General features: G+C 39.9%; 1 protein-coding gene across 2 annotated transcripts in view; it reads right to left on the reverse strand.

Annotated features, from left to right (window-relative positions):
* The window catches only part of MGAT5 (alpha-1,6-mannosylglycoprotein 6-beta-N-acetylglucosaminyltransferase), a 132,327-nt gene extending 107,936 nt beyond the window's left edge, over window positions 1-24,391 (reverse strand). Inside the window, exons 1-2 of one of the 2 annotated variants that reach the window (XM_040603512.1) lie at window positions 24,208-24,391; window positions 3,583-3,688 (exon numbers count right to left, since the gene is read on the reverse strand). The gene's annotated coding sequence lies outside the window, so the exon portion shown is untranslated. The remainder of the gene's footprint in view (window positions 1-3,582; window positions 3,689-24,207) is intronic. The other variant, XM_040603513.1, reaches the window with a different exon arrangement.
* Window positions 24,392-26,657: the final 2,266 nt, after the last annotated feature.

Genomic DNA, 26,657 nt, shown 5'->3' on the forward strand with positions numbered 1-26,657 from the left:
AATATTTAATATTATTTATTTCTATATAGCAGGAGCAAATAAAAACCCACAAGTGATATACACAAACTGGAGAGGAAAGAGGAAGGAAAAGGAAGATGATAAGGAAGTAGATATGGACAGTTGTTAAGGCAGTTCTGAAGGACCGAAGGAAGCATAGGAAACCTTAGTGAGAGCTAATACTCCATCCATCCCAATTGCTGTTTGATGAGGGATAGCAGAATCAGTTTCTTCCTCGAAATCACCATAAATAACACTTTAAGAGTTGGTATGGAAGGGGGGGGACATGGGATAAAACCCACACCAATCTGCAGCACTGCAAAATCTGCCTTGACTTGTGTGGGAGAACTATTGGGAGTTAGTTGCTCTCTCACTGTTAACACTGCCCACAGAAATGCAGCCTTTTCTGCTTTCAGGAGACAAGAGTATGATTATAACTGTGTGTGCTAGGAGGCAGGGATGTCATGTAAGGCATAACATCGCCCATGTAAATGCGACATCCTCCTACTCCCCTCCCTTTCACTTCAGTCCCCATTACCCATGAGATGATGACCTCACCAAGCCATCATGGGAATTTGCTGTGTAACAGCAATAGAAGAGATTTCAGTATACAAAGTATGTAACGTAAGGCCTCTTTTGATGCAGTAAGTCTTGGGGTGGGGAGGCCCCACAGAAATTTACATCAAGCTTGGTCCAATATATGCCCTTTCACTAAAAAGGGCTAAACCTGTTCATAATTAGCATGCCAAACCAGCAAGAACAACCACAGTCTGAGCAGTATTTTCAATACCACATAGTGTTACTCATACACATTACACTTCTAGTGCAAATTCTCTTTTCTCCACCTTGCTTTGGCTTCTCTTCCCATCAAGACACGTACAACAAAAAGGAAACAAAACAGCTACAGGAGCTATAATCCAACATTAAAGATGCAATGGCCTTTATCTTTCTGCTTCTTTACACTTTTTGTAAAGTTTAATAAAAATTCACAAAGATGACCTCATACATAGGACTGGTAAGCATTCTGGGCTCAATCTGTAGAAACAGGTGACAAAATGCTTACCTTCCAAGTTAACACACAAAGTAGATGGCAACCCCACACTAAATGTAGAATTGAAGAACTAGGTTCTCTCTGCCATACGTTACAAGCACAGGAAAGCAACTACTACCAAAGAGAAAACATCTGGAAGATAGCATTTATATATGAAACACAGTTGTTGAGTAAGCAAATGGAACTGTGAATTTGCATTTCTTAGTTTATCTATAGTCTGAACGCTTTGCAAACAGCTACAAGGCAACATAAGAAAAAACCAAAAGGAAAAGCTCAAAACATTTTTGGAGCAACGCGTACACAATGTTCTTCAATACCTCTTTTAGAGTGTGTGCAAAATTAACAACTTCAATTTAAGATTTTCCTTTTGTTTAAGCATTAAAGAAAACCAGCAATTTTTAAACCCATGCACACAGAAAATCATCATGTAGAAGGGAGCCACAGCAGACGACAGTTAGAAATAAGCAAACAATCCTTTGCTTTTTCTGTACACTTCCCAGTCGTCATTCTAAAGCAAAACAGGAAGAATTTAAGGACTTGTCAGTTTTCAGATGAAAATCCTATTCCTAAACAGGATTAGCTCGTAACCTAAAAATATCAGCCAATAATCTCCAAAAGTCCTAAACCCATGTACCCCCCAGAGTCCTATACCAATCACTAACTAAAAGAAATTAGGTCAGAATCCAAATCAGATCACACTAGAGTAGCATCAATCTTCTTATTTCAGAGCTGTCACATTTTAAATCTTTCATAGTTTCCACATGAATTATTGAAAACAGAGATCTGTCTTTGAACAGAGACTAACTAGAAGTGACATTCCAGTTTAATGTTACAGTTTAAAAAAAAGGCATATTAAAAAGTTTATCTTCAGTCACTTACAACATACATCTCTAAATGTACCCCCTGTCAAGCAAACAAAGAAAAGCTACCTACCAGACTGCTTTAGAGTTTCCTTAAAATTATCTGGGATCAGGTAGCAGTACTTCTGACACTGCCATCTGACAATACAATTTCTTTCTTGACCAAATTCTGTGCCTAATTTCTAGCAGCTTGACATAGCCTACCTACATCAATCCCAGTAAGACCAGAGAAGCTGTTCATTTTTAAATTCTGTACATCTATAGCCTCGTTTCACACATGAGCTGCACACTAGAACTTGTGATGTATTATGTGACTCAGCCACTGGCTGACTATCCCTGTATGTTCCCATACCCCATTTACTAGATATAAAATATAATAAGCAGCATATAACATCCCCAAATCTTTGAAATCTATTGATGTGAAGCCACATAAAAATCACTGACATCTGTAGGGCTGTGGAAACTGGAGCTGACACTACTGTATGTATCAAGAGATCTGGACCCTGAATCTGTCAAAATAAATCAGTCTGAAAGTTTAGCCTCAAAGAGTTCTCCTGCTAACTTAACTGGAATTTACAAAAACATCTACCCTGCATAAAATCTTCCAGTGTCACCTACCAACAGACATTATCTGTTTATTATTCTTACAACCTGCTACTGTAAAGTACTGAGACTTTTTATTATATTATCAAGTCATAAAATTTTATTTTAATAGCAAGTGATAATTATCAAGTGTTTGATTAACTGATTAAATGATTGATGCAAATCACTTTCTGTACTATAGCCTGGTTTCCGTTTCACAATGTCAAGAGTCTTCTAAAATGCAGACTCCAGAACCTTGCCTACATGTAAAGTATTTGAGCACAATACAATAATTTGCATCTGGAAAGCATCAGAATGCACTACTAAAGAAGTGGCCACTTCAGCTTACACTGTTATGGTCCAAATCTTGACTGACTGCCATCTGGGCAAAGAACACAGAGTCAATGAAAGCACATCATTGCTACTTTGTTCCCAGAAGTGGCATCACCAGCTTACTAACAATTATCACCATTGCATCCATTGCTTTTAAACTAGGTGCAGTACATGGACTGACACTGCTGACAAGGAGAGGCAGGTATTAGTTATGACCAGAAAAAAAGCCTCAGCTACAGCTTTTAGGCTGTCTCTTTCCATAACGAGAAGCAGCATGCTATCCAAGTTCTACGACATCTTCAACTATAAAATTCACACTTTATCTACAAACTTGTCACCAAAACCAAACCAACTGGATAACTAACGTCAGCAAGACACTTTAACACTCTTATTTTGACTAATTTTATGGTGACATTTATGAGTTGTAATGAGCTATATGAATCAGTGGCATAAAACTACTTAACACATAATGAACTAGAGGGCAAAGTAAGTGGTTTGATTGCTAATTAAACAATATTTTTTTTGCCATGCAAAACGAACCTCTTATTAAATATCATCATTTTTTACTTGTTATATAACAAGTTTCTATCTCTCCTTGGCTGAGTTACAGTAACAATCACAAGTCTACAGACTGGCAATTCCTTTGGGAAGGGACATTTATTGACTGCAGTTTGAGAAAATACAGAAAATGTCATGAGAAAAGCCAAACAAAATCTTCACTCCTCAATAAAGAACCACAAAAGAAAGACAAAACCCTACCTGATGATTTAAACAGTGGCTACCGCCTCATCCTTGCTAGCAGACACAAGCTCTCTTTCCTCATGTGCTCTGAGGTCCTCAGAAACTAAAGTGTTGTCAGCATAACCTGGAACATGAACAAACCATCTGTAAACATAGGATGTAACCAGAAGAGACAGTTCCCCTTCTCCTATTTGGGTCAGTATCTGTTGTGCAAATCACACTGAACAAGCAGGGGTTTTGTTTGACACTTCCTTTTTTTTTTCTTCCTTAGATCAACTTGCTTACAATGGACCATCTGCTAATTTCAGCTGCAGTCCTCAGTCATTCTGGATCAAGAGAAATCCATATATCTCATCAGGAACCCATACTTCTAGGCATTTAACATCACACTGCTTAACCCTGAGCACACTGACAGACCAATTCTGCATATTCTTGTTACAGACAATGTAGAGAAATCAGAGTTCTCTTCATACCACAATCCAGTAGTGCTGCATACAAAACAAAAGATTGCTGTGAAGACATCATAATCACCTTCATGCTTCCTCATGGTAAGATATTATATATATGAGAGGATAAAGCAAATGGCAAAAATAGCCAACACAAACTCAGTTTGAATGCAAGGTACAACGAAGAGCTGTGTGACCCAATTTCCATAGCCTGTCACGGAAACAAGATGTGCAAGGCCTTCTTCCTGGCAAAATGGACTGACAAAAAAACTTGCCAGGACAGTTCAATTCTCTTGCTTCCACAGCACTCCTGGCTTGGCCTTTCACTTTTCACTCTTCAAAAACCAGAGAAATTCCATAGAAAGTGTTAAACTCTACCTCTTTCCTTCTTCTCTCTGCACCTCCCCCCAGGGCTACAAATTAATGTAAAAGCTTAGGCAACTATAAAAGCCATCAACAAGAAACAGGCAGGAGTACAATTAAGTAAACCCAGTAATGTAAAACTCAAATTGCAGGCAAGCAACTGAGCCCAGTGTCCAAGAGTTGATTTCAGTATAGGCAAGGCTGCAAGAGCATCATGTTACAATCTAAGCTTTAAGAGCAAGTTTGTTTAGACAGTCATATTAAAATATTAATTTTCTAATGCAGGAAAAGGAAGCAGCCCAAAGCTCCAGCTGAAATATGTTCTAGTAATCATCTAACCGTTGTTCACTGTTAAAAGCTTGACCCACATTATTAATGCTTGTAGCATTATAAAGCATTAGGCCTCCATGACTTACCTCCTTATTTTGAAACGGGTACTGAGACTGATGTTTCTCTTCAGAGAAAGAAGAAACCTCTAAAGTGTCTTGTCAGCTGTACCCAAATGAATATTTTTCAGGACTACAGAGCTCTTCATTTAAGCTCCAGAACAGTGCAGATCCTGTGATCCTAGATCTACTGCTTATGGGTTTACCCTTGAAGAAAGTACTGCCAGTGGCACGGCAACTGAGTGGGATAACTCTAAAACAATCCTAACATTTCTCAGCAATTACATCATATTTTTTATGAATAAACACAATTTTACTAAACTTTAATGTCAGAATTGCCTTTTGACACAAACTCCAAAGAACTGTGTTAACACAACTGTGAAGCATTAATCAGACCTTCTCTTACTCTAACAGCTTTTTCATCAGCAATACTTAAACAAAAATGTACTTCTTTTACAAAGGACAAATAATCCTTAATAAGAGGTCAAATTGATCCATTTACAAAGACCAGCTAATCAAGTATGTGCCGATATGCCATGGATGTCTTATCCTGCAAAGATATTAATGGACGTGTGCCAGCCCTACTTCAAAGAAAACTACTGTGCAAGTTACAACTAAGTCTTCCTCCTAATCACAAACGTGCAACTTCCTTAGCTCTTGGAAATGCATATTCAGAATTTACGAGGAAGACTCGGGGTAAGAGACGAGAAAAACCACACACAACTATTTTCTGCCAAGGGCAAAAACATCAGGAGTGCTAAAAAGGACTGAGATGACTCCAGACATTTTAGAGGAGCATATTCAAGGTATATTCAGTAAAAATCCACTAAGAACTAAGTCGTCAAGGGAAGCTTCCATAAGAGTGATAAATGATCCATTTAAAAAAATTGAAAAAATAATTATCAGGGCAACTATAGAGGAAAAAGCACATACACATAAGGAAATACAATGGGACAGAAGAAAATAGTTGGCAGAATACAAAGATCTTTAGACTCAAATTGGGAAATACATTTTCTTCATCCTCCTCATTTCTCTTGAGCTGTTGATAACCTGTAATGTATTTTGCATCTTTGTAGTACTGCTCTTTCAGAACCAATGTTTAAATTAACTAGGATTTACCAAATGCTTTAAGTACATAATCTAATATTAGATACTTATTCCAAAATAAAGTTAGCAGGTAGTTAATGTTTAGTGGGTAGTTAACATTAGTAGGTAGCTTTGTTATCCTCATAATTAAGATGGGGGGGGGGGGGGGAGGTGGGGTAAAGGCTTTTTTGTCACTACAGCAAACAGTAGTGAAGTTTTACCTACATATTTCTTTGAAGGTCACCGTAATAGGCCATAATAAAGAAATTTTGGTCACCTAGGATAATGTAATGAATTGTAAATAAAGAACACAACTGCTTACATTTGAGCTGAAGTACTTATGTTGGAAAAAAGTATATGTCCACCATCTGGTGCACAGTAATTATAGAAATTAAAACCGCATTTCTGTGGCCTGCCTTTTTAACAATTTTTACTGATACTGTAATACTTGATCTTCTTAGGGAACATAATCTAAACTCATGCTGTTAAATGGTCATGGGGCTATCCACTGTATGGCGTAAGCAGTTCATTAAGCTGGAATCTTTAAAAACACTTGCTTGCTCCCTAGTAATAACAGAAACAGTTTCTGTAGTTTTACGTCATGCCGTTAAATTTAATCCACAGTCAAGGCGAGTTAATTTCACACCTGCTGAGCGATATCCTGATGGATGGCACCACAGCAGGTCATTAATTTTCATTCCTTTTGATTAATTTCACACCATACACTGGACACAGTCTTTTGAGTTACGATGTCTGAGTGCAATGCTTAATTCCTGTAAACGGCTAAATCAGTTTTTGACTGCTTGCCAAAATGCAAAGAACCCAGATGTGATACAAGTGAAAGGCAGCTTCACTAGGCTTGGCACTGAACTCTGACACTGCTACAGGTGTGACAGGACTCTGTTACTCAGCAGTATATCTTAAGTGCATTCTTCTTTAGCATAGCCTTAAAGCAAAAATTCTGGATACTCCTTCCTTTTAAGGATTTGCTTACAAAAAAAATCTGCAGCATCAGTAGCACAGATGTATCTAACGACACAGATAGCAGTGGCACTACTGAAACAAATGAGAAGTTAAAAGTTAGCCTTTTTTATGCCACAGACACCCCCCCCCATCATTTGGTTATCGACTTAATACCTAACAAGGTATAAAGATTTTCTCAGACTAGCATGTCTCCTGTTTTCAAATAAAAAAATTAAAATCAAGACTACAGAGGGTGAAAGAAGGGGAAGGAAAAGGTAATGTTCAAAGATGACAACATCAGCCACTGTTGCCACCACAGCACAAGGGGAAGTTGCAGTTCATTGTGTCCCTCCATAGTCAGTGAAGACAGCTGGGGCCCTCAGAGGCCTCGAGACCCACCCACGAGAGGGTCCAGCCACAGAAGACAGCTGAGCCAAGCCAAGAGCTCACAGCTGGGGGCCGTTAATCTCAGTCCACACTCCTCATCCTGCTCTGAGCCACTTACTCTCACACCCTCCTTTGTGCTAGAGATGCCAAATCAACAGATCCCTGGACAAGCTGATTCATACCATGAAAACAAATAAAGCATTTTTCTTATGTTAGCTTTCTACTTGTTTTGTAAACCAAGCTGTCTAACAGATGGGTCAGGTGTGTATCACAGCTGGTGAAAACAAAAAGGAGAAATTGTATCTTTTAGTAGCAAAGAGCTGTTTAGCTTCGCCCTTCTCTCCCTTCTATGGAGTGATTCCAAGCAGCAGCCCCAAAAGCCTCACCCTCTGTATTGACTATGGAACGACCTCAACTTCTTCAGCTCAAATTAGCATATGCTTTTATCCCTTCTTTTCCCTTTCTCCACACCCCCCAATATTCTACAGCACAGCTAGTATTAAGGAACCATTAGTGTTTTTCACTCGTTCAGTTCTTCATCTCTTTCTTCTTACTTCCCAATACAGTATAAGCAAATTCTTCAGACTCTTCCTGATGATGAAGAATTTAGAAAACAAAAAGTGCTCGTGCTTACCAGGAGCCATTTTTGGTAACAGAAGCTATTGCAGTGAAGTCAAAATAGTGGAAAGAGTGAAGGAGAAAACAGTTTTGTGATTTGATAAATGTGAATCATATACAACATGCAATTCACAGCTTAAATTTCAGAGTGTGACAAGCTGAGGCCAGGAAGACATGAGCTATTCTGGATCCATCTGTGCCAGGAGACTTAAACCAGAAGTCACTGCCTCTTCACATGGAATTAACCTGAGTGATCCTAGACATTTCAGTCCAAGTTGGGTAATTTGCTCTTTCAAATACAAAGCTGGTTTGGCTATTTTGATTAACACAGTTCAGACAGTATAAACCAGCCCCTCCATCAAGATTGCAGGAATCTTTTCTACCATCCTCTGGCTCAGCATACCAACATCAGGACTTACTATCAAGTACTTGATCAAAGGCTCTGCATAAAGCTTGAATGGATGCTCTTTTGATGTGTATTTTAATGGCTACCTGTTTATTTGCCAACATGCAGTTTTCAGCACAAACTGAAAAAAATTAGTGGCAACTTCTATAAAGAATTTAAATACAGGATGAACTAGAAGCTGTATTAATAGAACTTAGCTACCAAATAGAAAGTCAAAGTAAATTATCTCAATCATCAGAAGTTGCAAGCTGGATTTTTTGGACAAAACTCCCATTCCTGGCAACCAATTATACCAATTCTGACAGAGCCAGGAGCATCAAAGGAAGAGCTACAGTCTGAACATTATTTACAGCAGCATGCTCTTTTTCCTCACCATTGCATGGTTCACACTATGAATGGGAAGGTGAACATTTCAGTTCTTTCCCCAATTACCTAAAACATAATATAAAAAAAAGAGTTTGAGGGACAATGAACTTTTTGATGTCTACATTTTCAGATGTCTAGAGGACACTTAGGTGCACTTCCCTTTGTATCTCTCAGTTCTAAAGGGCTGCTGAAAAAGCCATTCCCTTTCTGCCTAAAATCCCTCTGTAGCTGTTATCTCTCAGGCCTTGTTCTCCTGCAGAAGCATGCACTCACACTCCTCTTTCCCCAGTGTGGCCTTCTTCAAATTCTTCTAGCTGGAGCTTCAGAAAAAAAACCCAAACACACACACATCAACCAAAAATCTGAAATAGCCTAATACAGGTCACTGCTCTCAAACTCTATCAGCTTCCTCTCCTCCCCTGAAAAGGGTGGTACTTTCAAAGAAGAGGAACTTAAGCCTCCCTATATGACATTTGAAACTAGAAAACAAAAGAACTCCAACTCTCAAGCAGGGTCTTAGGCTTTTTTTCCCCTCCATCTCACACAAATAATAGAAGAATTAAGGTGAAATTTCCCAGAAGTGCATAGATTAATGTTTACAAAATCTCTTTAATTGTTATAGCAATTTGTAAACCAAAACCAAATGCAATAAAGAATGAATTTTAAATTGCTCTATGTTTGCATATATTCATTATGCACATCACCATATGTCAGGCAGAATCTCTGAAGGTAAATCTCAAACAAGTGATTACCACTGAAGCAACACGGTGAAGAACAGACAAGTGATATATTTAGCTTCATCCTATCTGTGTCCTTAGAGGAAAGTGTTCCTTCTGGTGTGGGAAGGGGAAGAGAAAAACCCCCACCTTATTTGGTATGTTTAAAAAAAAGCCTAAAAAATGAAGGAGTGTTTTCCCAAACACTGATGACCCACTTTACACAGTCTTATATAACTATAAAATGAGACTATATTTGCCTTGCCATGGACTTAATCTTATGTTTTTCAGTCTGAACCACATCAGAGGGTTATCACCTGCCTACCATAGTTCTCTGAACTTTCTCAGTTTAAGTAATACTGTCCCCTCCATCTTCTCAAATTAACAAAAAAAAAAAAAAAGACAATCTGGTGAGGTAATTTTGCACTTGTCTGAACTGTACAAGGATTAGGATTATAAAATCTAAAGATACGTATCAATGTTTAATACCTGTTACCCTCTTAAATTTTCACCAGTCCTGGAATTCCACTATGCATGCTCATTAGCATGTTCTCAACCATATACATTGAGCTTCTCTCCCTCCATGGCTGGGAGCACAAGTCAGTTCGTAGATTACACATATAAACTGACATCTTGCCATTAAATCAAATGGTTTTCCAAAAAAAGGCAAAACCAGATCCACTTCAGTAGGTATTTTCTAAAAGGGCACATAAAACTTAACATTAACAAGTCTCCTTGACACTGCAGCAGAAGCCAGTCTAGATGTTGTTCAGTTGTACGGATGGAAGAAGAGGGAAAAAAATAGGTCCCTTCTAGCAGAAAATCTTGCAGTGTACCAACTAAAAGCTCCTTCACACACTAGACAGAGATTAATATACTTTGAAGACACTCCACACATATAATGAAGTATCCATATATTTGTTAAATACCTGAATCACGAGAACAAGATTTACAAGGCAGTTAAGTCACGGAGTTCCATGGGCCATTCAAGCACATTAGCTTAGTTATTAAGTTAGTTCTTTAGTGTTTCAACAATACAAATGCATTATAAGCAATTTAAATGTAAGCATCACGGCCTCCCTCCTCCTTCCCACAACACACACAGACAAAAAAAAAGCTCTAAAAAATACCTCCAGTTATGACAATTGGTGCCATTGACAGCTGAAGATCAGCTGCTATGATTACAATCTAAATCACATCTTTACATTATAGCTGCACCCTAAACTGTAGCCAACATCTATAGTAGAACATGCCCTACTGCAAAACTCATTAGCGTCCTAAATCCAAATGGTTCCCAGAATCAGAAAGGAAATCCAATAGACAATACTGTCCATCTCCAGAATGGTTACAGTGAAAACTATTTTGAGCTAACATGGGAAAGATAGGAGACTTCTCAGGACAAATACAGTGACAGAAAGCTTGCCTCAAAAGGAACATCCATTAGTGGCAAGGATGACATTTGGTTGCAGTATACCATACACTCTACCTAGTGTCTAATTAGATGAAAAGCTCTTAAAGAATAGACTTTGTATCCAAGGTGCAGGCCCGGTGGAATGATTTCTACTTGCTGATTTTCTTCTGAATCTCCAGGGCAGGTTCAGCATCCATTCTTGTGGTCTGCATCAGGCAGAATGTTCCTAGAACCAGGTTAATGTTAGCTACGTAAAGGCACAAGATGTGAAATAAACCCACACCTCTTAAGATATAAATACTTATCTATAAATATGTACCAACAAAAAAAAAAATCCACTTTCAGACAATCCATCTGACAATTACTACAGTCCAGCAGCTAATATAAATGCATATAGGGCTTTCAAAAAGGTCACTTACAGCTCTGAGTAGAATTTGAATGGTCTTGAAACAGTAGTGTAGTACCAGCAGAGAGGAAAAGAGAGACCACTATGCTGATACTACCACAGCTGAATGGATTTCTTTACTGTTTAGTCCTAGCTAATAAAAAGAAAAAGACAGGCAGAGACACAGAGGAAGAGATTTTCTAACATTATGAAAATAGTCATTCCTTTCTACTCACTGGGGAAATGTGCTGGCAAATATCTTTAGAAGATAAATTGGTACAAAAAGCCTTTCTCTTTCAAACTCTGTATCATCATTGGACTACATTTATTTCTCTTTGTAACAGCCAGGATTTGACAGATAACCTGCAGAAAACTATTTCAGGCATTATCTTAGCACATGTCAACAACCAGAGCTGTCTATTCGCTTTGTAAACTACAACCACGAGGATCCAACATAAGACTATCCTACCACTGTATTGTATTTTAGCCTACTGACTTACACCTGTGTTCCACTGCAGAAAGTAGATAAACCTGCATTTGAGCCACATGCATGCAGAGTCATAACAGTATCTCTAATTAGAGGGGGGGAAAACAAAGTTGAGCAACTAAGCTGTTTTTCCCATAGGTAAGGTTTCATTTAACTGCTAACTTCCCTCCCATCAACTGTGTTGTTCCTGCTCTTCATACTCCAGTCTGCTTTACCTTAAAGAGCAGTACCCAACCAGTTAATTTAATGACTCCTTAAGAATAACTTCATCAACACTACCACCAGATCTTCCTCTACCTATCATACTGTAAGATTCTTTAGAATCTGAAGGATTTTTCCTTCATTTAGTTTAAAAACTAAAAAGCAAACCCAACTTGGTTTCACAACTTCGTGGCTGTATCTAGCTACTACAACATTCACAATTCCACATTAGACACGCAAAAAACTGTATACAGTGAAAGTTCAAAGAGGGACTTAAAAAAGCCAGCTTACAAAAGCAGCAGATTAATTATGAAAACACAATAGCCAGTATAGATTTACCAGAAATTTCAGAAGACAATGCTTTATAAGTTGTCTAAGTTGAGATCTATTTGATGGCTTGCTCTGCTCAGCCTTCCTACGTTCTAACACACCACCGAGACAATTTAAAGTAGCAAACTTACATTTTCTCCATAATATTTTCATTCGTTTATCCTGACTTGCTTTTTGGGGAGCTATAATGATACCCTTAGAAGAGATTCCTATACAAACACTTAAAATAATGAAGCCAAATATGTTACTGCAATATCATATTGAATATATTAGAAAAAATATGAAGTCAACTCTGGTATAAATAACTCCCAGGGAAAAAAATCTGCAGGTCCTGACAAACTACAAGACACCTGATGATTACTCATCTCTTCAATGTGCTACTTGTATTTTCAGTAGATCCAAAGCTTGTGCAACATGGGCAGAGTCAGACCTTCAGTAAAAATGGCCTTAATCATTACAGACAGTTGCTTGAAGTTAACTGAAAAAGCCGTATCAGAAAAAAAGACAAGAGGATCTGTGTTAAAAGAGTTATTCATGTGACAAAGAAAAAGATGCGGGATCAACTGGCCTTCTGAAGGCATGCAGTCCTTGCTTGAAATCATCTGTTTTGATAATTAGGTGGTGAGCAATCCAACAGAAAGGTTCTAGCTCATCTTTTATCTATTATTAGCTGATTATAACAAAGATTCAGCACAGCTGCACATGCACCGTTCAGAGACTTCATCAACTTCAACTTAATTGTACAAGAAAAAAATCCATCCAGGTTTGTTGGGTGGATGGGTGGGATGAGGAGTTTTGTTTTAGTGCAATTCTAGATGCCAACATGATCAGTAAATAAGGACATTTCCTAAATAATTTAATAAAGAAACAGGTTACGCAAACACGAGAAAGAAATCTCAGAAGTACATTTGGGGGGATGGGACTGAATGCACGAGGTAAAGCTTAAGTGTAATGGGTGTGAAAACTTTCAAGTCATATGGTGAAATCTCACGCTTGAAGATGAGATGTTTGAAGAAAAAAGGCAAAACCATTCAGAAGTCTGGATTAAGAAGATTTTGCTTTTTTCCAAGCACACCAGAGGACACTCCTCACATAAATGAAATTCAGCTTGACCACCACCAACAAAAAAAAAACCAAACCCCAAATAAGCATACTTAGAATTGAGAGATAGCTGAATATGAGATTACATTCACTAAAATCTTTACAGTCTGGTGGAAGGCTGCTTCCAGTGCTGAGCACAACAGAAACACATACGCTGCCTGCATAGCTCCTGAAGGCCAAATGAAAAGAGAGCACAACATGACTAGCCCTTCAGTCTTTTCCAATGTGAAACAGCAGAAGTAGCGGTAATTGCAATAAGTAAGTAGCAGTGACCAAGAGAACATGCTTCATGTTATACAAAATAAGGAAGAAATGAGACAGACACACGCAAAGATGGTAAGAAAAGTATGACCAAACCCCTGAAACCTGTTACCCAGTATTCTGGAGAATTTCTAACACTTCACCACTTTTTTTTAATTATTTTTTTTAAAATCAGTTTTACAACTCAAACACTGGTGTACTTCATGTGATATCCTGAACAATTTTTTAATAAGGAAATAATGACCTTAACACTGTAATAAACTAGAAACTGCCAGCAGTTGACCAGATCACACTTCTATTTATCACAGATACAAGCCAAGTGAGAATATATTAACAAAAAAAAAAAAAAAAAAGTATGCTAATAACATTTGACAGATTTCCTCCTCCATTTGTCAAACACAAAGATAACAAGGCTGGTCAGTATAAAATAAATAAACAAAATGTCTTAATCCTGCATTTTTGCAGCCTGGACAAACATTTTTATCCTGAGCAGTAGGCTTGATCCCCATAGTACAGGGAAGGTGGACATGTTGAGCACTGTAAGGTGCCTGGAGTATTTCCTGCCAAACTAAAATGCTGCATCAGCAGCCTTTTTAATGAAATGTCAAATTCTAGTTATTTAAAGAATAAGGTAGGTGGGTGACATATTTAAAAATACTCTAACTTGTGAAAGGGCAAGAGTACACCTTCATTAAAAAAATCCTTTCATAATACACATTCAAAATCAATAGCATGAAATCTGAGTTGTATATCAGGAATTTATAAGCTGAGAAGGATGATTTGATTTGGTTTTGTTTTTTTTTTTAATTTGAATAGACAAACATAAAAATGTATAGTATTTATAGAGAGTAAGTCTTTTTTGGGGAAAAAAAACCAAACCCAAACAAAAAAACCACCACACACACACAAAAAAAAAAAAAAAAACAACCCAAAAAACCCCAACACATTCATTTGCTAGATAAAACTGGGGTCATCTTACATACTGGACAGACCTCTAACCAATATTAACCCTCTGTTAAACTAAGATTTTAATAAGTAATAAGAACACAATCTTTTAAATTAGGTTGATATTCAAACACCCCAAGCCATCACTGTCATTGAAAGCAGCATTTTTATCTCTTTCCAACCTCCCCTTCCCCAGCCTATACAGCTAAAAGGTGAAGACAGCTAGGGGATGTAATTTTGAAACATGAGCTGCCAAATGTCAGAAAGCCACTTCCAGCCACCAGAGTTTGTCAGCCAGTTCACCCCACTGCCACGTAAATGCAGTGATAGGAAATGGTAGAGGTTGGCAATGAGGGCATAAATTTTATCTAATTGCAGCCTTGGTGAAGACCAGGAAGACCAATGACATTCCCATACAGAAGCATCACCAAATGCTGGTGTTAATTAATCAGCACACAGAACGTTTGATTAGCATAAGGTACTACAAATTATAGAATAGTGTGATAAAGCCACCAAGTTACACAGAGTATTTTGAACACCATATCCTGAAGTACCAGATTATCAGTTGGGCAACAGAATTAAAGTTTGCCATATCCAATAGGAACAATACTCCAGGGTAGAACAAGAATTGAGACAGGAACAGTCTGAATAGAGACCAAGACAGTTCTAACAAAACAGAGTACTAATGGCAGATGGGGAAAAAATCAGTTGTGCAAATACATGAGATGTAGAAACCCTGTCTTCAAATGTAGGCAAAAAAGCCCTCTGCTAATTTACCTTTGTTTGTTTTAACCCCAAATTATGAGAAATTAAGATTCTTCAGATCTCCACCTAACCCTCCTTTTTAGATCTAAGAAATGCAAAATCTATGTAGAACAGTTTTCCCCATATATTTAAATTATAATACAATTTTTCAAGCTCCGCTTTTTTGAAAGGAATCTTTTTTTCCTTTTTAAGATTCACCATCTTCTTTGCTCTAGATCAGGCCACATGCATGCCAATATCCCAGTATATAAGAATATATATTCTTATACACATTTTAAGTATCTTAATCAATACTGGCATTCTTCTGTAACATTACACAAGGCATAAGCTATGCAACCAGTACATGTAGAAACTACTACATCAGGAAATGAATCAAGGTACAAAGACTTTAATAGAAGCTGAACAGAAGTTAAACCTGTTACAAGCTTTTGCTCTGTATCAGCCAGTACAGCCCTCAAAGGAAAGTTTAAGTGTACACTTGGGCCTCATTGTACTACTTTCAATATACAGAGCCAGAGGTTTAAACAGCATCAACTCAAAAAGAGCTTAAGTGAACTGCAATATGCCTTTTACAACAGTACTGAACTTTACCCACTGCAGTTAAATTCTCATTACATCATTACAAAAATCCATTCTTTTCACTATAGGCCAGTGGCACACTGCACCACTGCTGGTAATGTACGAACAGTGTTGCACCAACTCCTCAGTCACTGGACACTCAGAAGCCAGCATGGATCAATTAGTGAACTAAAATTCCAAACTTCTGTTGGGTATTATACTTCACCTCAGCTGCTAGTTAGCAGCAATTTATAATGGACTCCAGAAAAGAAACCAAAACATTAATCACTGTCCAGCTGAAGCTCTTCCTTGTTCCCTCAAATATTCTTTAACTTACCTTGGTGTAAATTTTGGTAATACACGTTAGGTGAAAGTTCCTCAAAGGAATCACGTGTAGTCCTATAAGGTTATCAAACCAGAACCCAAGAAGAGTCACTTAAGAAACTAAACCAAAGATTTCACAAAGATTTAATGTCTGGGGCCATAAAGTGAGATTGATAAACCTCCCCAGAAGTCTCAAACCACTGAGATCCAGATTCAGACATATGTCAAATTGCTTTGCCAAACACTCATGCAATTCAATTTCATTTCTCACATCATTATAAGTCAGAAGGTTTTATTTTACCGATTATCCAATTTCTTGAACATACGACTGCCAAGCTACTGAAAAAATCTGGGAAAGTATCCCAACAAGAACGACAGATTACTATCTTATCTATAAAGAGTACAGTTTATCTTTCTCTTTCAAGAGAAGTTACGATATCAAAACAAAGAAAAATATTATTTTAGAACTGATTTATAAGTAAACTCAGCTTGTATCCCAGAAAATATCCACTCAAAATAACAATCTAATATTTTATTTTAAAGTATAACCATAACATATTCATTTAACTTGATTACAGGCTTTAAAAAAAAAAAAAATCACACTAAGTATTCAGAACTGGTTGATTTTATCTATCATATAATAGCTGTTAGCTTGAGTAGAAAAAACACTGGAAGCATTTGCAGCATTCTCTTCCTGTATGCTTTTTCAGTCTAGTAAAAGAAAAGTAGCTACATAACACAAATAGGTACCAAGCATAAAGAGAATGATACTGCATTTCACCATGTTCTTGGAAGATCAATAGTGCTGATTAAGAAACTGCATTTCATGAAGAGAAATACAGGGAAGGAAACTGTTCATTTTTACAAGAACTTACAAAACCAAACAAATGTTTTAAGGAACTCATTGGAATAATGTAGCTTTAATATTCTGGCCAAATATCCTGTACAACATAGGCTGAAGTCTGAGTGGTAAAGATTGAGAAATCTTTGTGTCTTTCCCCCCCCCCCCCTATACAGAATGTTCCACATCCTTTTCCTGTTCTGTCAGATCAGGAAACGCAAATACTGATTTCACTGACAAGATCCTACCAAAATACAGCAGTGACAATTCTTAATTAACTATAAGGAGAAAGAAAACCATCAGATATTTTGATTTGGCTATACATTTATTCAAATTTAATGCTTAGTTTTTAAATTTAGTTTGAGTTCCAGACAAACCATTTGAGATGTTCAAAAGCCACTCTCAAACAATTCGTTTTGTTTAGTCCTCCAAACGTTTTTTTCCATGTTTTCATGATCTCTCTGAAACTTTTTTCCACAATCCCTGCAAAAGAGGTATGTATTTTAACATTTCCTATCTTAAATTCCACTAGCGCACACACTGACAAATAGTCATTTTGCTGCTCCTACCCTCCACAACCCAGCATTTAATTGGTGCCTTACTTTGACTGCTTGCTCACTTGTTTTTAAGCATCTTATTGCTACCCAAGGAATAACCATTCATTTTGCAGCCCCTCTCCCTGCCAAAATCACCTTTAAATCTGATATATGTCTACTATTTGCCAAATGCATTTTTGTCAGCATTGTGACAGTATTACAAAAATTGAGATGCTGGAGGATTTTGGAACTGTGTCTTGATTTTTATTTTTTCCGTATGTGAAGTACATAGGAATGTTTGTATCCACATACAGTGTATTAGTACCTACAGAGAACACTGCTGTCAAGCTGTAACTTTACTGCAAGGGTTTGCCAAATAGGTGTGAAATTGTATATGTTAAGGACATTTCAGATTTTTTCATAGGCATGAAATACATGTTTGCTTAGTTTATCTTTTTGCCTGGGATAAAGCTCCTTCGCCAGGTGGCTCAGAAAATCCAAGATCAGGTAAACAATCAAACAAACAAAGACACAGCAAGACAATACCCTATATTTCTTTTAGGAAAAAGGGCCCCATTTTAACGTACAATTCATACCAAAAGCAAGACAGAAGGAAAAGTCATCTTGAGATTCTAAAGACGATGAAGATCTGGTTGCCATTGTTTGCTTAATGCTTCTAGACACATTCCGTTTTGTGTATTTTTTGCTATTTTAATTATTAAAAACAGCAAGCTTTAATTACATCTAGACAGAGATGGGCAATTCAACACCAGGAGAAGCAAACTATTTCATGGTTCATGTTACCTGGAGTAGTATTTTAGAGGTATTAGTACTGGAAGCATTTCTTTTAGGCAGAAATACCCTTCACACTACAGCACACTGAAACAGTGTGGGACTTTCATTCTACAGTTAGATTATGCAAACAGTTTAAATTTAGCATTCAGTACAATCATGTTACAAAGTTTTGGTATAGAATGAATAAACAAACCTGGATAAATACCAGGTTAGAAACTTTCCTCATGTTTATTATGTTTATTCTAAGGTTTGTTTTTTGGTTTCTTTTTGTGTTTGGGGGGGGTGGGGTGGGGTGGGGGGTGTTAGTGTCATTTTTTTTTAAATAACCTTTCTCTGAAAAGTGATGAATTAGTATATCCGATATAGAGGTCTAACGGTACACCACCAAACTTTCTCAACAGTAACTTAAAGCTAGTATCTTCACTCTCCACTCTTCTTGTTCTACAACACAGAAAATTACATCATTGCACAAACTGTACTTAAACAGAACCTATCAAGAAAAGCTCTTCGAAGTTACTTAAAACCTTGTTAGGAGGTAGATATCTGTTCAAAGATTTTTGCTATGAATACCATATCAGTGTTCAGATTCACTGAATGAAGGAGTTATGTGCATTCTTCTTAACTCATGTATCCTACGTAGACAAGTTTTATGTGACTACTGAAACATTTCAGATAGCCCACTTTCAATCAAAACATACTTTACACTTTATTTTACAAAAAAAAGGTCATAATAGCAGGAGAAAAAGCAAGTTTAGTTACATGGGTCCTTAACACTTGAAAATATATTCCAGGTATATCACATGCATACTACAGTCATGTTCTGCAGAATTCAAGGGAAACTTCCAAAAACTGCACTGAAGCTGCATTGAACTGTATTAGTTCCCTGCAGAAAAGGAACAAACAAGGGAAGGGGGCCAAAACTGGAGGGAGTGGGCAGGAAATCCATATCCCAAAATAAAACCTAGGCAGGAATGGTAATTCACTGCAGCTTGTCCCTTTTATGATGACTTATAATCACGCAATCATTAGGTTGGAAAAGACCTTTAAGATCATTGAGTTCAACTGTGAACTTAACACTACCAAGCCCACCGCTAAACCATGTCCCTAAGCACCAAATCTACGTCTTTTAAATACCTCCAGGGATGGTAACTCCACCTCTTCCCTGGCAGCCTGTTTGCTTGACAAACCTTTCAGTGAAGAAATTTTTCCCAATGTGCAATCTACTACTTGATTAGTAGCTATCTTAAAATGCTTTGCTGTGACCTCAATACAGGTTATATAAAATGTTCTACTAGTCACAGTGCATGTATGACTTGTCTGTTTCCTAGGGAAGGAAGGAATACAACCTTAACAGACAATGGAAAGGAAGCAGCAACAAACTTTATTACCTGACTCTAACAAGAGTGAAGAAAGGGGTTTAGTTATAAAATTATTCTAGGGAAATATAACCACAAGGAATACATTATAGGGCAAAAATTTATATACAAAGAAATGCAACAAACTACATGACGCATGAACAACAGCTGATAAAAGTAAAACCAGGTTCTGCCTGCTCCTTGTAACTGATATAAGCCTCTTTGTCTAAAGGACAAGGTCAACAGAGGTGGTGAATAGCTTTCAAAGATTACACACTTTTATCAGGACATAAAAATCTGTAAGACAAATGTCAGTAGGTTAGACTAATCATCAAGGTTAAACAGTTTGGAGTGCCTGTGTGATGTATGAAGAAATATGGTTAGTTCACAGGAGTAAGAGGACCTTGTGAGACTCAAAGGGCCACGATCACAGGATTCTTAACTCAAACCATAAATAATAAATCAAATGAATCACAGCATTGACTTAAGCTTTCCTCATTAAAAGGACTCTGCTACTTAACATACTGTAAGAGGGAATCCCTGCCCCCTAAACTGATTTTCTCTTCTCTGTTCTTTCACCAGTGTCTCCCTAGTAGGCAAGCTGCCACAGACATGAAAATACCACAATCTTAGCAGAAGTTCCTCAAAGGAGCTACATCCTGGCCTGAGCTCACGCCTACAACTTGGGCTTGAAAGATTCACCTGATTAAAGCAGATAAGACTTCTCCTTGTTGGAAGACAAGAACGAAACCCCACAAATTCATCTCAAGACTACTGAGATGTTCCAGCTTGATGAGAAGTGTAAGGCTATCCACCCATTCGCATTGTCAGAAAAAGCCACTGCCTCACATCTCTGTCAGCACTTCTGTCACAAATTCTCCATCATTATGGTAGCTCCTCCTCAAATGTCATCCAATTAAGACAGCCTATGTCAGTATCTGAAACCCTTCACTGAACTAATATAAGTTTGTATAAAACTCCAGTTATGTTATTTTTGTGGCCATGAATTACAATATTCTAGTTATCAACTTACATGAAAAAAACCAAGAAATAGTCTAAAGAGATGGGATCAGAAGTGATGGAAATCAAGCCACTATCAAAACATGACCTAAATGAGCCTTATTACTCACAGAAGTTGTACTTCATTATATTATAGGTCCGGGCTTCTCAAGAAATGAAGAAACAGATAATGAAGCCTTTACAACTTCAATAACATATGCCTTTAACAGGAAGCTAAAAGAGGAAAAAAAGGGCTTTGAATGTGCATGCATACACACAGAGAGTTTATTTATAAATATACATTTATGCATGCATAAAATATTCCACTTTTTCTTCTGAAGTATGGAAGAGAAAAGATTTTTTAGGTTTTAATGTTGGGTGGTTTTTTGTTTAAAGTTCATGTGCATATGTGTTATATGAAATGCAGAGATGTATAAATACCAACTCAGCAAAAGTAGAGAGGAATAAATAAATAAAAAACAACTCAAATCAGTTAATAATTTTTTGAAATTGAAGATGCAGTAATATAGCAAGACTGCTTGATTCCTGAAAGAGTTTCCACTCATCAGATTCCCAGCTGATTAGCACTCTGCAGCATGTTAATTTCCTTCAGCAGATGCTTCCCATGTTAGTTACCAAGAGTTGTTGCTGGAGTACTGCTCTGGTTCCAAACCGGGCTAAGCAAAAGAGTTCTGCATACACTTCAGGAATAATGTGACAAATGAAAATGCTATCAGAACTTGCCTTTTTTTATATTCATCATACTGTATTTCTTTCCACCATCTATTTAAAAGACTAAGCATACACTGTCAGACCATCTGTTGGCAGATAACCATAAATAATATTTGCCACTGTATCTCCCTTATCACTGCTCTTCCTATCAATAAAACTAAAATAATTCTGCCATTTTCTCATGAAACATTAAGACAGTCTTCTTTAGATCTCAGTCTGCTCAAAACATGAACACTGCATCCACATAAGCCTTCAAAACATCACATAGCTAATAATCAACTTATTATATCAGTGAAGAGCAGTTAACACCAACTACTCCTGAAGTTCTATTAAAATTTTAGAGCAAAGATGAGGAAGAAAACTGCATACTAAGCTATTTTATTAAACAGAAGCAAAAGTAGGGTGAACAAAACAGAAAAAAAAAAATCAAACTTGAAGGGAAATGAGTGGTGCTAATAAAATTCTACATATTACCTCAGGCACAGATCTTTTTAAACAAGAGAAAGGAAGGGAATCTGGTTGGGGGGAGATGACAAAATTGGGAGAGCAATTGTCTTTATTCTAAGTCATTTTAGAAATTCAGAACACTTCGTTATTTTGCCAGATTCTATTTCACGAAGCAGATTAAGGACCGTAGATGATTTGCACCCAGTGTTGCCAGCTGCTTCTCAAGTTTTAGGCAGTTTAGTTTTGGGAGCTTAAACAACCTGATCTTCTTATATTCAGTCACTTTGTCTTTCAGCATCTTTTCAGTCCAGGCTGTACAAGCTCCCTTCCTCCAGACAGGAGGATGGATTTATCACCCAGAAAAGAAGAAGCTTATGTTCTCATTTAATCCTTATTCTGCTTGTACAAAATAAAACCATATTCTACATAACAGAAAACAGTCTACATACGTTAAATTATGAAGAACAGATATTCCTTTTGCTAAACATACTGCTCCATGGGCCATTTTAAGAGTAAACTATTCCATGCATCACCTCATACAGGTAAAGAGCAAGAAGCAGCAGTGAAAGTTACTTTACATGTAACAAAACCACCAGAAAAAAGGCAGGGTTTTTCCTACTATTAGGCTTGGTACAGCCACCAGTAATTATAAGTGAACTGTGGGTGTTGCAGTAAGCAGAGTTTCTCATGAACAGTCAGAGTCATTACATAGAGATGAAGAAGGAAAAAGGTAAATCACCCATTCAGACTAAATTGGACTCAGTGTCCCCAGGCAAAATGGTTTCAATAATAAATACCAAGAACTAACTGGTTCCTCCTTTTTTGAAAGCTTTTCAGTCTTTTATGAAAAGGCAAAAGTATTTTGAAAGAACTGAGATCACCTCGTTGATTTGGGAGTAAAGACATATCCCTAGCCTACAAACAACTTCAAATGCTGTCCTCCGGAGGACAAAGATGAACAGATACAGTACCAGACGTGCCCTGCAACCTACTTGCATTTTCCACACACAAGGCTGTTTGCTGAGATCAAGCACTTGCACTGCACTAAGTCAAAATCTATCCCTGTGTTTAGGATTATGAGTCATGCTGTTGAAAAAGCTATCATACTATTTCATGGGGACAAGGTGACAGGTTTTTAGATAACTAAGACTGTATACTAGAATAACATGAATCTCAAGAGTGAGCCTTCATTTAGTGTTCTATTCTTGCTGCAGTTATCAAGGGAGACTCATGTATCAAGACCTAATGCAAGAATTAAGAATTCATTCTCCCAAGTTTACTGACCACAGTGCCAGCAAAGAAAATAAGCAGTCAAAAGGTAAGACTGATAATATACTGTAACTGGAAAACATGGAACCTACACTCCCTAATGTTAACAGTGAGAAATGCCTCCACCCTGATTTCATTCCTCAAAACTGAGTGACATTTATTTCCCCCTTAAGATATATTAAAATGCAAGTTTATCTTAAATAGTTGCTAAAACAAAACTGGAAGGAGACTGAAAACGGGCCCCCAAAATTCTTGTACAACACAGGTCCACACATCTACGTGATCACATCAGGTCAGCCACTTGACGCACACAAAAAAAATCCCTACGATCAAACCACAAGATGATGCTGATGCGTAAGAAATACCGAACTCGACAAACGAAGAGCACGGTTATTTCCAACCTAAAGCTCAACGCACCTCTGGCGAAAAAGTAGCAGACATGGCAGACCAACGCACAGTTGGCAGAGAGATGCCAGTTTTCAGGAACCCTTCTCGCAAATTGGCTTCCTAGAGGTTTACAAAGTCCGAAGAGGAAGCAAAATCGGCATCGGGTGGAGCCGGGAGCTCGTAAATCAGATCGTAAGGAACCGATTTCAAAAGACTTCACCCCCCGAGAGCCACCCTCCCATCCACGGCGCAGACTGCCGCCCGCGCTCCACCAACCCTCCGCCAGCGCTGCCCCGGCCCCCGAGGCGCGCCCCTCGCAGGCCGCCCCCCCCGCTCCCCCCACCCAGGCAGCTCGGGGGCCCCGGCTCCGCTCGGGAGGCGACAGCCGCCGCCCGCGGAGGCGCTCCCGCGGCGCCGGGCGCGGAAGGTCGTTACGCAAGGTGACGGGGGCGGCCGGGCCGCGGCAAGGACGGGCCCCGCCGCACCGAAGCGGCTGCCTGGGCGAGCCCCCTCCCTCCCGTTCCGCACCGCACCCGCCGCCGGCCCCGCCTCGCGGCTCCCCCGCGCCGGGCCGCCCCCCATGAGGGCGCGATGTGCCCCCAGGGTGCGGCTCCCGCCCCACACGGCTGCGGCGGGAGAGCTGAGGAGACCGCTCTCCCTCACGGCCCACGGAGCCGCAGCGGCCTGAGGGGGGCAACGGCGGCGCCCCCCCCCAACCTCAGCGGGGCTGGGCGCGGCCCCAGTCTCCCTGCGACCCGCACCCCGGCGCCGCCTCACCTCCTCCGGCGCCGCCTGTGCGCAGCCCCCCCGCGCCGGGAGGAGCGCATCGCCCATGGTCCTCGGCGGAGGCCGGCGCGGGCTGAGGGTCGGCCGCCGCGCCCGCCGTGGGGGCCGGGCCACCTGGAGGCGGGCGGGCGCAAGGGAGCGTCTGCAAACTGCCAGCCGCCAACGAGGGCGGGCGCGCGCGGCGCGGCTCGGCTCGGCACGGCACAGCACGGCACGGCAGCGCCCGCCCGTGTGCAGGCGGCACGGCCGGCGGCCGCGGGCGGGGCGGGGAGCGCGCTAACAGCCTGCCCGGCCGGAAGCGCCTGTGACAGGCCGCGGCAGAGCGAGGGAGCGTGTGCAAAGTGCCGGCCCGGCTGCGGAGCGCGCGCGCGGCGCCCGCAGGGGCGGGAAGCGGGCGGGGGGGGCGCGAGGTGCGGTGCGGCGCGGCGCTGAGGGGGCCGAGCGGCCGCGGCCGCGAGGAGAAAGCGCCCGCGAGCGGGCACGGCCACCGGTGCGTAGCCGCCGCACACGCTGTGGTAAGTGTGCGAGGGCGGCTCCGGCGGGAAACGCCCACGAGCCCGCCGGTGAGGCGACGCCTCGGTGCCCCTCAGCCCGGTGCGCCTGAGGGGCGACGGCGGCGTCTCCAGCCGCACCCCCGACCTAGCCTTCCTTTGAGGCGGCCCTTTTCCCCTCACACCTGCCTGTGGCCCTGCCGGCGAGCGGCCGGTGGCCCCGCGGGGTGGCGGGTGGCGCTCAGGCCTAGCGGAGCCTGCCGAGGGGCTGGCGGGAAGGCTCGGCCCGGCGAGCTGCCGGTGCCGCCTCACGGTGCAGGGCGGCCTGGCAGCCAGAGGGGCCAGGAGAGCAGGGGCGGACAGACGTGGCTGGCTGACCCTACGCCTCGAAACAGCTGCCCAGGAGCCCTCTCCTGCCTTCCCTGCCCTGGGCTTGTCCACTAAAATCTTCACAGCCTACAAATGCCTAAGGTTAGGTGCGGATCTTGTCTTTGGTAGCAGTTGCGGTTTTGGCTGCACTAAGTGGATGCATTACATCAGCTAACATTTTTCTAGGCTTTAGACACAGGTATTTGTGCCAGGAGTTGCAGGGTATTCATCTACTATTAGGTTGTCTTTAAAACACGCTCTACAAGCTACTGAGCGTCAGTGCTTGGGAGCCATTACCGCAAAGGAAGATAATGTATTTTTTTAAGGAGAAGATGACTATATTTTGTAGTGGTGAGACGAGTCTATTTAGCACAGCTTCTGGAGAATGGTATGTTTTCTCAAGCCTGCGTACACAGGCTTGGGGGGAGCTAATAGGAGATGGGTGACATCTGGTGGCCAGTCTTAACTCTGGTCTTGAAAGGTAAGAGGTTCCTTTCATAAGGAGTAAATCAAGATCAAAGTAAAAAAATGTGTTTCTGGTTACCTCTACAACCTAATATAAGTTAAAGGAAGAATAGGTATAGCTTGTAATAAGCTGCAAAACTCAGATCAATATCTGTTACAATATTCTTCACATGCCATGAATCATCAGAAAATGGTTACATAAAAATACCCCCAACAAAACAAAGTCAAATAAATAGGTATGTGTTTGGTGACAGTTCACAAAAATCTCTGCTAGTGTTCAGTGCTATTAATTTTGGGTTTCTCCATACAGGACATAAAATTGTGCTGCTTACCGTGCACGCTGAAGGACACTTGCTTGTACCCACAAGCATCTGCAATTATGCTGTGCAATTTGGAGTTTAGCTTTTCACTCAGTGTTATGCTGTGTTCCTGCTTGAAAATGTTTAACTGGCATTTAATGAGAGGTTAGGGATTTGAAAACTTTACTAGGTGTTGAATGATCAAAGCCTTGGACCTCTGTCTGTGTAAGATGGGTAACTTTTAAAAAGATCTGCTATGATTTGTAGAACAGGCTCTTGTCACAGAGAAACAAAGCAGGTGAAGTAACAGCACCTACAGCACTTTCATTCTTTTCCATTTATTATGCTTTTAATTTAGGTAGCTCATATTCAAGAGCTGACCTATTACACTGCAGTCACTTTTGAGTTTGATATGTTCTCTTACTGAAATATTACATATCAGAAAATATCAAGTGGTCTAGCAGAGCTCTTTCTGAAGGGAACAGTAGACCTTTTTAGCTAACAGTTTTCAAACTGAAGCATACCAACCAGGTCCTCCATTCAGGAATAGGAAGTTACACTACATATTTTACAGTACGTATATCTGACATAGCTAAATGAAAGAATTTGGTAGATATGAACAAACTACATGCATTGATTAAGGAAACAAGAATTCTCTGGGGGAGTGGGCTCCCCTCCCAAGGAGTGTTCCCTGGGGAAAGGTTGGGTTCTTGGAGCACAGGGAACAACAGACTGAAAGAAAAAAGAACATCGACCCCTGCGGCATTACAATGTTAGAAGAATATGAGATCAGCCAGGCACTTAAATGTTTATTCCT

This window comes from Falco naumanni, chromosome 8 (genome assembly GCF_017639655.2).
Source record: "Falco naumanni isolate bFalNau1 chromosome 8, bFalNau1.pat, whole genome shotgun sequence".
Lineage (NCBI taxonomy): Eukaryota > Metazoa > Chordata > Aves > Falconiformes > Falconidae > Falco > Falco naumanni.